Source organism: Ostrea edulis, chromosome 2, assembly GCF_947568905.1.
Source record: "Ostrea edulis chromosome 2, xbOstEdul1.1, whole genome shotgun sequence".
In the NCBI taxonomy this organism is placed as follows: Eukaryota; Metazoa; Mollusca; class Bivalvia; order Ostreida; family Ostreidae; genus Ostrea; species Ostrea edulis.
The window spans coordinates 69,424,912-69,436,987 of NC_079165.1; the positions used below are offsets into that span (position 1 = coordinate 69,424,912).

Genomic DNA, 12,076 nt, shown 5'->3' on the forward strand with positions numbered 1-12,076 from the left:
AAGTTTTAATTGCATCATCATCATATTAGAATTAGAATTATAACAATTATGAAAAACCAATGCAAACTTTACATAACATAATTTGAATATCAATTTTTACTAAAATATCTTTATCAATTAGACTAGATTATATACATGTACTATAGTATGTACCATTATAAATACAATATATTATCAAGTCTCAATCTGTCTCATCACATCGCAGAAATTTATCATTGATCTAACATATAACTATTTATATCTTAATTAATTCTTAGAGAATGATTAATTCATGCTCAAAAGAAACACAGTATGAACAAGTGCAATGTATTAAGGTCTTATATACACAATGTTTCTCAACATATCTAATTGTTTGTGATATTTCAGGTATAATATTTCACTTGAATCTACAAAAATAAAACTTGGGGTATATAACCAGGTTTGTTTTAAGAGTCAGCATATTTGATAGTTCCTAACTGTGGCAAGTAAAAATGTAAATTCGGCTCTTTTGTACAGAAGTAGTAAACATTAGTTATTGTAGCAAAGAAGGGAGAACAATTTTTGGATCACCTGGGATCCATATATTTTTACTATATATACATAATAAGTTACAATTTGAGTACATAGTAACATTATTACACTATTATAATATTTCAACCTATTGCGTTTTTAAATCATACCAGAACTCTTCATATCTAGGAGGTGAAAAATATGATTTTAGATAAAAAAAAAAAAAATGTCAGAAACATCAAGTATGAGCTAATAAGCATCATTTAATTATCTATTTGGCTTGTTAAATGCTTAACATGCATCTATAAAATTAATATTTGTAACAATGTATTCCCACACATGTACTACATGTACTAGTTCCATTGTAAAAATTGTTAAAGATTGTCAATCCTACAAAATTCACTACATATACATCTATAGATATAGAATATACATGTACATTGATATATACCTATAAGTATTGAGGCCACGGAAACTTCATGGATTTCGAAATTCAACGCATTGAACTATTTCATGAAAGAGATTACCAGTAAAGAATTCGAATACCATCAATAATATTACTGAATTGTATAAAAATACCTTGGTCTGGATTATGAATAAATATATAAAGACCTGATATTCAAGCTAGAGTTTCAATATCTGAAGTCCCCATGTTTCCTCAATAACGAGAAAAGAACAGATAGATGATAGACACATGTACATGAACTTGTATTAACATAACATCAAGAATGTTTTAAGGAATGGAAATGTGAATATTCAGTGAATTAACGTTGTATGCATGTAGACAGCTGTTAAGCTTTCGTTTGAAATACAGCTACCTTTTCCTAAAGAGAAAAAAAAAACTCTAAAGTATCATGTGAATATAATTATGGTTGCATTTGATATGTAAAAATGCTTTAAAATTTTGTTAAAATCTGGTTAGAGCATTGCATCCATCATGTCTATATATGTAGGTCTCACATTCACAGTATAATTGCTTTAAAAATGGACATTTCAGAAAATTTTCAAGGCATATTGTAAAACTTTGACATAATATTGACATCATGTCACTTTCAAAATGGAAATAACTAATTCTAAAAAAAAAATGATAGAGTGTTTGAATTCTAGGATTATCAGGAATTATGGCTATATTCGAAGTTTTACATGTACCTAGTCCTTTCAACATTTTCACAATGCCAATTAAACTTCAGTGGTGTCTAGCAGTCTCATTACAAAATGGTTTTCATTCAAGTTGAGTTTGTACGAATGCTAATTTAGGTGTGACAATTCACTGGTCTGATATTTCTTTATGCTGAACTGACTGATTGCTCTGGTCAGTATCAATTGTTCAACTGGAGAAAAGGATTTTTTTTAAATTTCCTAGTATATATTCCGATATAAAAACTTTGATCGCATATTGTTGCTCTACTCTAACCCATCACTGTCATGATTTGGGGGGAAAACTTGAATCTGCACTACCTGAGGATGCTTGTGTATAAAAGTATGACTTATCAAGGCCCCGTTGTTCTTCAAAAGAAGATTTTAAATTTTATCCGTTTACCCCATTTAAAACTTCGATCTATTTTGGCCCCATCCAGACCACTCAGAGGCCCATGATTTCAACAATTTTGAATCTCCCTCATTAAAGAAGCTTTCAAATATTAGTTTTGGTTTTCTGGTCCAGTCGTTCTTGAGGATAAGATTTTTAAAAGATGCCACCATATTTTCACTATTTCTTAATTATCTCCCCTTTGGAGAGGGCGAGACCCTTCATTCCAACAGCTTTGCATCTCCTGTAACCAATAAATTAAATGCTTTATGGTTAGTTTAACTGGCTCAGTGATTCTGGAGAAGAAATAAAAAATGTATAAAGTTTACAGCCAGGCGGATGAATGGACAATGAGCTAAACAATTATTGACATTTTTAAGAAGAACAAACATGTAATGCCTTTGGTGCAGTTTAACTCAGCTCATGCAATAATGTATCACACCTTAAAATCTAACTCAAGCAATTCAACAATTGATTAATGATTTCAGTATTTTGGTTATTTAAAGTCTTGTCATGCATCCACAATACAAGATTCTTCTCCAAATAGTGCAGTCTAGTAATTGATTGAGATCCATAAACCAAACACCAAGTGAAGATTTAATTAGTTTTCAGTTTAAATGGTATACATTGTCATTTTATGTGTTTAAATATGTTCTTCGGTCATTATAGCATTAAAGAAGTATAATATTTACTGAGGTTATATAAATCAAGAGAATATTCTATGTATTCTGACCACAATCCAGACTTACCGAAAGCTCCTACTAGTGATATGAAATAAGAAAAACATAGACAATTTTAGAATTTTGCATTTGTATTAGAATCTATGATTGGGTTTCATTGAAACAAAACTGTCCAAATCGTCAGTAACCAAGTGTAACGGTCGGTCTCGCTGTCTCTTACATGTACATGTACATGTACATGTACCTAGAGGTACTTATAAAGAGACTATCCATTGGTTACCGCCGATGAAATGTCCATTATTCCACACACAGGAATCTAGGAAATACAAACTTTGCGAGTTTTGCAACTGTTCTATCCTATGATACCAGCACACTTTGTAGCATAAAATTATAAGATTCTTAACAGGTCATCAAAATGTACTGTAACATGTACCAACCTACCAGGTACCTCTAAAAAGACGGAAAAAGCACAAAATATTTGTTTGGGAACAACAACTCCATACAAAGGGTAATGAAATTTCAAATTTGAATTTTACCATACTGCATCAATTTATTTAAAGCATGCCATCTGCCTATACTTACATTAACAAGTAATAAGTATATTTTATTGTTTATTTATATGGTATTACAGTATTAGATCCTTTAATTCTTCATCACTACTTATGAACAAAGCATTGGGTGCAATTAAGTAGCACTATATTTCATAATCAGTCAGTGACTTATGCATGAATTTATCATGCATCCACAGATAAAATATTAATGCTGTGAGAATACTTTAGTGGATCCTCTGCAGTAATACAATGATTAGGTGTGATTTATTGCCAAGAACATGTATATGTATACAGAGAAATTTATGGATTTGTACCTTTTATCAGGTTATCTTGTCAGGTTATCTGGTCTGTATTAGCTAATTATAAAATAATTGTGGTAATGATATTGCCCTGTGTCACAACAAGTGGGGTATATAAAGAACCCCAAGTCCTAAATCTAAATTATTTGTATAGAACTCTCCACCTACTACAGTAGAGTAGCCAGTAGCTGGCAAGATAGCATCCTTGTAAGTGCATCTGAAATCAAATAAAAACTACACAACAAGAAGTAGTTCTTAGGGTAATTACCTTCCCAATAACCTTGACCTTTTTCATTCCTTCTTAAAAAAATAAAAAGGGAACCAAATCTTTATGCAATATTTCATATTCCTGCAAGTTTGATAAAAATTGAATAATGAGAAAAAATTTTATTGGAACATGAATCTTGTACACAAAGATTGAAAATTTCCTTTTAGTGACCTAGACCATTTACATATAATAACCTTAAATACCAATAGGAACTAAGATCTGTATGCAAACCACCATTCCTGAAAGTCTGATAAAATTTGAATGCAAAATGTACTTGTAGCTAAAATTTTGTAATACACAATTTTTTCAATATTATGTAGTACTACATGCAATACAGGCATGTTTACTATAACCCTCCACAACTGTGTGTGTGTGGGGGGGGGGGGGATAAGGCTAATATTCATATGATATTACATGTACATATATAGCTTTTACAAACTATGAAAATAAAAACCATGAATTTTATACAGAGTGAAAACATGTGAAATTAACCTCAGGAGTGCATTGTAATTGAATGTGTGCATTTCAACAGGATTAAAATTTTGCACCTTTGGCAATAAAGTAAAAGTTTTAATTCATGCCTGTTCTATAAAAATTTCTTTCCATCCATTATGACTCGTACCAAATTAAATAACAAAATCATGAATACGCCCATCTTCGCAAGCCAAGTGTCCGATTCACTTACTCTAAGAGTAAGCGAATCAGACACTTGACTCGCAAAGATGGAATACACCAAACAATACATCAGCTTCACCAAATGTTTAATATGCTAATTTCAAAATATTCAATACACACAATATTCAAATATGTGCATAGTATTCTTAAAGTGGTTGAAAGCAAAGAAAGGTACTTATAAATAAATCCATTTTGAAGTTATTAGGCCAATTAAAATTAATTGATAGATTATCACCCCCGCCCACCCCTCAAAAAAAGGCCCGCTCCGATTTTTTCTATTTTCGCAAAAATTACGATTTCAAACAAACTTGCTTCCCAGTGACATGAGTGAATGATTAAAGTCGCAGAATTTTGGTTTTATATCTTCTACCAAGGATTCTTTGAATGTTAACTTGATTACACTTGGTGTGATGCCTTTTGTCATTAATTTTTTTTCTCGGGGAAATAAAAATTAGAAAATAAAATCCTCCCGCCCACCCCATATCTTTTTTGTGACCCCGGATGATAATCTACTAATTAAGTTGAATTGGCCTTATCGGTATACTAAAGTGTTAATTTTTTTTCTGTATTACAAAGGAGACTGGCAGATAATGACATATCACTGCACCTGTCTACAGTACTGAGTGGCATTTATTAATGATTTCACATTTTGTTTATAATGGCTTCAGATGTCGACTGCATGATTCGATCAAAATACCAATTTCCTGGATACGAAATGAAGAATAATTGTAAAAAGCAATTAACAGTACTGCCAACATCTAAACAGTTTTAAATCATGCTGGTCTTGTGAGTGATGAATACAAAAGTTTTACATAAATATGATGGAATAGCTTAATTTAAAGTACTTCTAGATGCACTGAGCTCAATTAAAGTACTTCCATCATATGCACTGAGTACTGTAGAGTAGAAAGTCAAGTGTCCCTTAAATTTGGAATGAATAATCACCTACCAACATATCATCAACCATTGTTGACAGTTCATGAACAAATGCCTCATGCTTTTTAATATACACCTTCTCTCCATCATTCCTTTCATAAAATGAATACACATTTTTCTCAGGAACAAACCGAACAGCCATCATCAGATTCTTCCCTTTCTACTTCACAGATCACCAAAAACAAGTCAACTCAACCCAGATTGGAAACGTAACTATTTTCTCTGTTGACAGTGAGGCATTTAGGCATGGCAACTTGAAAACTTCAGGCTTAACATAGCATGGAAAATCACTGGAGCATTTTCAAAACGCTCTATTAATAAAGCTATTAGCAGTTCCTGTTTCAGACACACTAAACAACTGGTATACTCCAAATTGCTCAATAAGTTATGATAGGCAATCAATACAATCTTTTAAGTTTCCAAATAATGAACACTTCAGTAAAACTTTAGATCTATTCTCCATTCCATTTACAATTGAACTGTTTGCACAGAGACTTTCAAGGAGTAGCTCATACTAGCAAGGCCTGAGCTCCTTTAATCTTCCCCACACCTTTCATCCATGCCAAAAATTACAGACACATTGTAGGCATTAAGTCATTGGATTCAAAACTTTTACAATAAGTTTTTTTTGTTATCATGAATATATCATTATGACCTGAAGATTAAAATGTAGATTCCCTGGACTTTAATGGCCCCGAAGACCTGGTCGTTTATAATTGAACAAGTTTTTTCAGGTGGAACAGCAAATTGTGCATTTTTTTTTTCAATGGAAATGCCTTTGAGAATTTAATATCATTACTGTGATCAACAATGAAGATTATCATTTAAAATCTAAAAATGGGTTACCTTTAAATTAGCTATTGAGGCAGAATTCAACCCAGTCTAAATAATATTTTTAGGAGAAACGTCGAATTTCTGGTCAAGTTTCAACACGAGCACTATAAAACCGCTAAGGATAATTAAATGTCAACAGAGAAGTGAAGCATAAAAAGGAGAAAAATATAAGACCCCATCGAGCAAAACACATATATTGAAAACATGCCAGGAGAAAGTGAATCCAAGACAGAGTGAATTCGATCTAAATCTTACCTTTGTCATGCTCAGGTTCTCGAGCTCAAGAACGAGGTTTTTGGACAGAAAATCTCGCTTTGGAGTTTTACTCTCAACTACTTGATACATAATAGCGAGAGTTGTCAATCAATACACGAATAATCGCTGGTGATTGCGATAAAACCTTTGTATTGGACAAACGGAAGCGCACCTGGTCGTTTACGTTGTTGTTATGGCGACATTTGCAAACGCATATAGAGTTATCTCCCGTAACGTAGAGTGCGACGATATATTCAAAGAGAGAGAGAGGGGGGGGGGGTGATAAAACGTGTAAAGTGAGGACAATTTTTATCCATTTGACAGAAGTTGTGAGGACAGAAAGTACAGTTATGAGGACAAAATTCTGTCCTCACAGTTACGTACCCATAAACGTGATCCATTTGCATACACTTGATACTTGTAAAATATTAGAATAGATTAGTGAGGACAAGCATAGGCGCTCCCCAGCTTAATTGTTAATATATATATATATCTACTATACTATAACATGTTTATAGTATAGTAGATATGTATATTTTATATATATTTTAGCGCCTATGAGGACAAGTGGTGTGGGGACATGTTCTAGATAATATTCCCTCTCAAAGGTCGTCAAGAGAGGAAAATAGTTGCTCCTACCCAGCTTTGAAAATACACTTTAAAACTTATTTTTATCAAACTTTTTTTGTTTATATTAGATATCTGAGACATGCTTAATGAGAAAATCATATTAGATTTGATGTAAATCGCCTATATTTTGGTAAGTCGTCCGTAGGTCTTCAATTACCTGTAGGTCTTCAATTAGGCAGGCCGCTCTCAAAACCATTTTTTCACAATTCGAAAGAGAGTATTAGATAAAAATTTTTAGAGGTTTTTATATATTGCTATACATAACACAACACATTTTTGCCTTTACAAGAATTAACATATCCGTGTATTCTCTTTTGGACATTGTATAAGGACGTCATCACTAATCAGGTTTCATCGTCCAGAGAGAGAGGGAGGGGGGGGGGGGGTAAGAATTTAAAAGTAATATTGACTTGGGAGTTTCCTAATTTATATATATAGCCTATAAGACTTTAGAATATTGTAACATTTTTCTTTTTAAAATTCCTTTTCAATAATATTACATATAATCTAAGTATAAATTTACGGAAAATCATCTTGAGAAAGGACAAAAATATAGATCGTTAAATTACGGGTGGGTTTTTTTTTGGGGGGGGGGGGTTATTTCTTAACTTGTAATTCAATGAAAGTTCATGGGAACTTGAAAATTTTCCGACGATGCTTGTATGCATGCATAGACTAATATTAATCTGAACAAAATATCAGGATTATATGATAACTGTATGAAGCGTGCCTTTGAAGAACTACCATATCATTTTGATAAAAGAAATTTTAAAAAGCATGTGCTTTTTGATCATCGTATTTCATATCTCAAGAAAACAGCGACTTTTTATTAAGAGGGATAGTGTATTTCAAAGTCTGGGCCAACACACCGTGTCGGGGGGGGGGGGGGGGGAAGACCAACTGCATGTTATTGGTAAATAAGTAATGCCAAGTTTGATATCTTATACATGAACTTCTACAGTCAATTTCGAACAACATCAATGGAAAATTTTGAGTGAAGATCTGTTTTAAAGTATATAACAGAAACAACTCTAGAAGGGGTTCCCACTGACTCACTCGGGGTGAGCTATATTGTGGAGATTTTTTCTGAACCACATTATATATATTATTTCATGTAGTGGATGGGGCTGTTTAGCTTTTATAATAGAATAGCGCACGGAACTCTGGGTAGAGAATGAAATAGATGAACATCGGATATGGCACGCCAAATTCACATAAATGAGCTAAACATAGTTTCACAGTTGATAAACTAGGTTTATCGACTGTAAACTATAGTTTACGAACTGTAAACTATAGTTAACGATTCGTTAACTATAGTTTTCATCCGTAAAACTATATTTAACGGTTGTAAACTATAGTTTACAAATGCTAATCCAAGTTTATCTGTCTTTAAATAAACGTTAACAATAGATTTTGCTGATAAATACAGATTCACATTTGTAAACTATAATTTACATTCGTTAACTATAATTCACAATTGTTAATCCTAGTTTCACAAATTGTGATACTATATTTATCAGACTTGTAAGCCGTAGTTTACAATCGTGAAACCGTATTTATCAGATAAACTATGTTTTGCAATCGCTAATGATTGTTTTCATCAGATGTGAAATATAGATTAACGTCGTTAACTATAGTTTACGGTCCGTAAACTATAGTTTACAGTCGATAAACCTAGTTTATCAACTGTGAAACTATGTTTAGCTCATTTTTGTGAATTTGGCGTGCCATAATCGGACCATACATCTGAATTCGCATAATTGTATCTTACGCTAAGGGAGAGAGGGTGTGGCGGCTAGGCTTGAACATGCTGAATTCACTTACTAAGGCATGAGGGCTGACAGGCACGGTTTAACGGAATGAACAGGGGAAAGAGTACAGAACTTCATCAAACAGATGGAACATTTACACAAGTCTTTTTAGTTGATGGGGGGGGTTGTTTTTTTTGTTTTTTAACTTGTCTACTTTTTTTAAGGAGGAGTGTTTGTTTGCTTTTGTTTATACGTTGTTGGTTTGTTTGTTTGTTGTTTTGTTTTTTGTTATTAATTAGTTTTTTGGGTTTTTTTTTTAGGGGGCCTGGGGTGTATTCATGCCGAGCTAGCTATTACATGTATTTACATCTTCGTTATATCCATTTTATCGCTGGTTTACATTCCACCCCAACTCTTCACGAGATTGCGTAGCAGCACAACATGTACACCTGTAAAGGGTCCCGTAGGGATCCAGGTTAGAATAAATCCTCTGTACCCCTTGCTTGTCGCACGAGGTGACTAAATGAGGCGGTCCTTCGGATAAGACCGCAAAACAAAACAAGCTCCCGTGTCACAGCAGGTTTGGCACGATAAAGATCCCTCCCTGCTCAAAGGCCGTAAGCGCCGAGTATAGGCCTAAAGTTTGCAGCCCTTCATCGGCATTGGTGACGTCTCCATATGCAGGGGCGGATCCAGGAATTGCGACTACGGGGGGCGCCACTTTATGAAGATGGGGGTCTGGTCTGGGCCCAGCCCCCGGAAGCTCTTGGATTATATAGAGCTTGAAATAAGTCTCCTATTTAAGTCATTTGTACTATTTTCTATCATTTTAAATAAGGTGAAATCAATAAAATGATGCAAATTTTAAGGGTTTGGGGGGGGGGGGGGGGGGGAATAAGTTCTCCCAATAAAGTAGTTCAAGAAATCAAAAGATTTTGTCATTTATTTCTCCAGGAGTGGAAGAAATTATTGCTTCTTTTGTCGTTCAGTACATTTTTCTACACAAGATACCACGATTTACCTTAAATTTGAAAATTTTAGAGGGGGCGCGCGCCTGCTGCGCCCCCTCTAAATCCGCCACTGATATGAGTGAAAAGCTTTCAAGAGGGACTTTAAACAATATACAACCAACCAACCAACATCAAATCTACAGTGAAGCAGCATACGAGTGTACACGTATGTATAAACTCACATTCAGACTTGCTTCAGATGTTCCTTTTAGAAGAGTGTCAAAGTATTTTTAAAGGCCCTGTCACACTGTCACGATTTTGAGATATCGCACGAATTAAAGAATCGCAGTAATTTTATTGTAGAGATAGGCTTTCAATTGGCTATCTTCCTGCATCTCAGCAAATCGCCAAACGCAGCGATTGTTTTGAGCATGTGGCCACAGTAGGATTTTAGCATGATAGCGCGACACTCGTCTTCGACATTCGTACTAGTACTACGTAGAGCACGGAACTCCGTAGTACTTGTGACACTGGGAATGAAAGGTGAAGATAACGAACAGTGATCGATCTCATAACTCCTATAAGCAATACAAAATAGATAGTTGGGCGAACATGGACACCTGGACACACCAGAGGTGGGATCAGTTGCCTAGGAGGAGTAAGCATCCCCTGTCGACCGGTCACACCCGCCGTGAGCCCTATATTCTGATCAGGTAAACAGAGTTATCTGTATTCAAAATCAGTGTGCCAAGAACAGCCTAACAATCAGTGAGTATGAAACACGTCAGACAACATTTGACCCAATGATAGGTTGTATTGACAAACTAGACCGTTATAACGACCATAGAATTTGCGAAATTATGCTGACTTCAATCGAGACTGTTGAAACCACTGTACCATCAACTTGTTTGTCGGTAGCTTGCCTCGATTTAAAAACTGACTATACGCAGAACAAGCTCTTGCGTATCGAATCAGTTGAGATATATAAACACCATATGCAGGTGATAATGGAATATTGCTACATAAATATGGGAAGTTGACCATGGAGAAGCTGAAATAATCCCGTTTGTCATACAGTTGAGTTGTCAGTTTGCCGTTAATGTCTACTTTCAATAAAATATCTAAGTATGAAACAGAAGTGGAGGACTCTGTGGTGTCTTTTATTTCGAGCTCACAGGGATATATCGAATCAACATATGAATGAAAGTTATTATTGTTAATAGACAAAACGTCGTCGATATATCTAAATTTCGAACTGAAGGCCACAACAAGAAATTTTTTCTTCTCACGTAGAAGTTTTTTTTAAAAATAAATTCTGCTTCATATGAATATAGAAACAGGTCAGCATGTCGAATGTCTTACGAGTCACCTCGAGTTGTATGAGTTAATGCGAGTATTCCTCGAATAAATAGAAATGTAGTGACCGGGTTATGTTACCCTATCCTCAGTGAAATTCATGAAATGCACTCCACAACCCTAGTTAAGTATTGGGTAAAATCGGCATAAATTAAATGCTACATTGGTGTTATTTGAACATTTCCGTGACAAGACAACAGAAGCGAATGCGATACGAAAACAGACGATTGATGGCGAATGCAATACGAGTACTGCGCGGTTGAACTATACGAGTTCGTATGACAAATAGATGTACGCGTTGAATTATAGAACATGTCAAAAATCAATATGCCACCAAGGAAGAAGGGTGATAAGAGAAAACAAAAGGAAACAGGGAACCGCCCCTTTTGCTGAATTGTACATGTATAATGGTGTTCCATGTACAGCCTCTGTGTTTTTGCTGCTTTCGTTACTCGATTGCATCAACCTGTGTCGTCCAAATCTATAAGGTTAGCATAATCTCTCCAGGCCCCTGGGACCACATGATAATTATTGTCCTCTTGATTAATATTTCCGTTTTGGAATTGTGCAGACAGCAACATGCTAGCACAGTAGGTGAAATAGTTTCTGGTTCTTGACGCATGGGACATTGCCATCTGTTGGCAAGTGTTCCAGAAGCATTTTGTACAATGCGTCTTGCCCTGCTAAGTCTATAGTTGAATATATACACATTTTCCTTTGGGCAAGTTTCTTCTTGAGGATGGTTTTATGAGCCATGTCCTAAGAGGGAAGGAGTCATTACAAATGATGAAATTGGGGATATCTTTGTCATCATATGGTTCTGAGGGACAGCTTCTGGAAACCCGATATTTTTATTTTCTATTACATCTTTTAG

At 34.6% G+C, this 12,076-nt stretch overlaps 1 protein-coding gene across 1 annotated transcript in view; it reads right to left on the reverse strand.

The window, feature by feature from the left end:
• LOC125678499 (von Willebrand factor A domain-containing protein 3B-like) overlaps positions 1 to 12,076 on the reverse strand; it is a 48,371-nt gene that overhangs the window by 7,480 nt on the left and 28,815 nt on the right. The window lies entirely within an intron of this gene.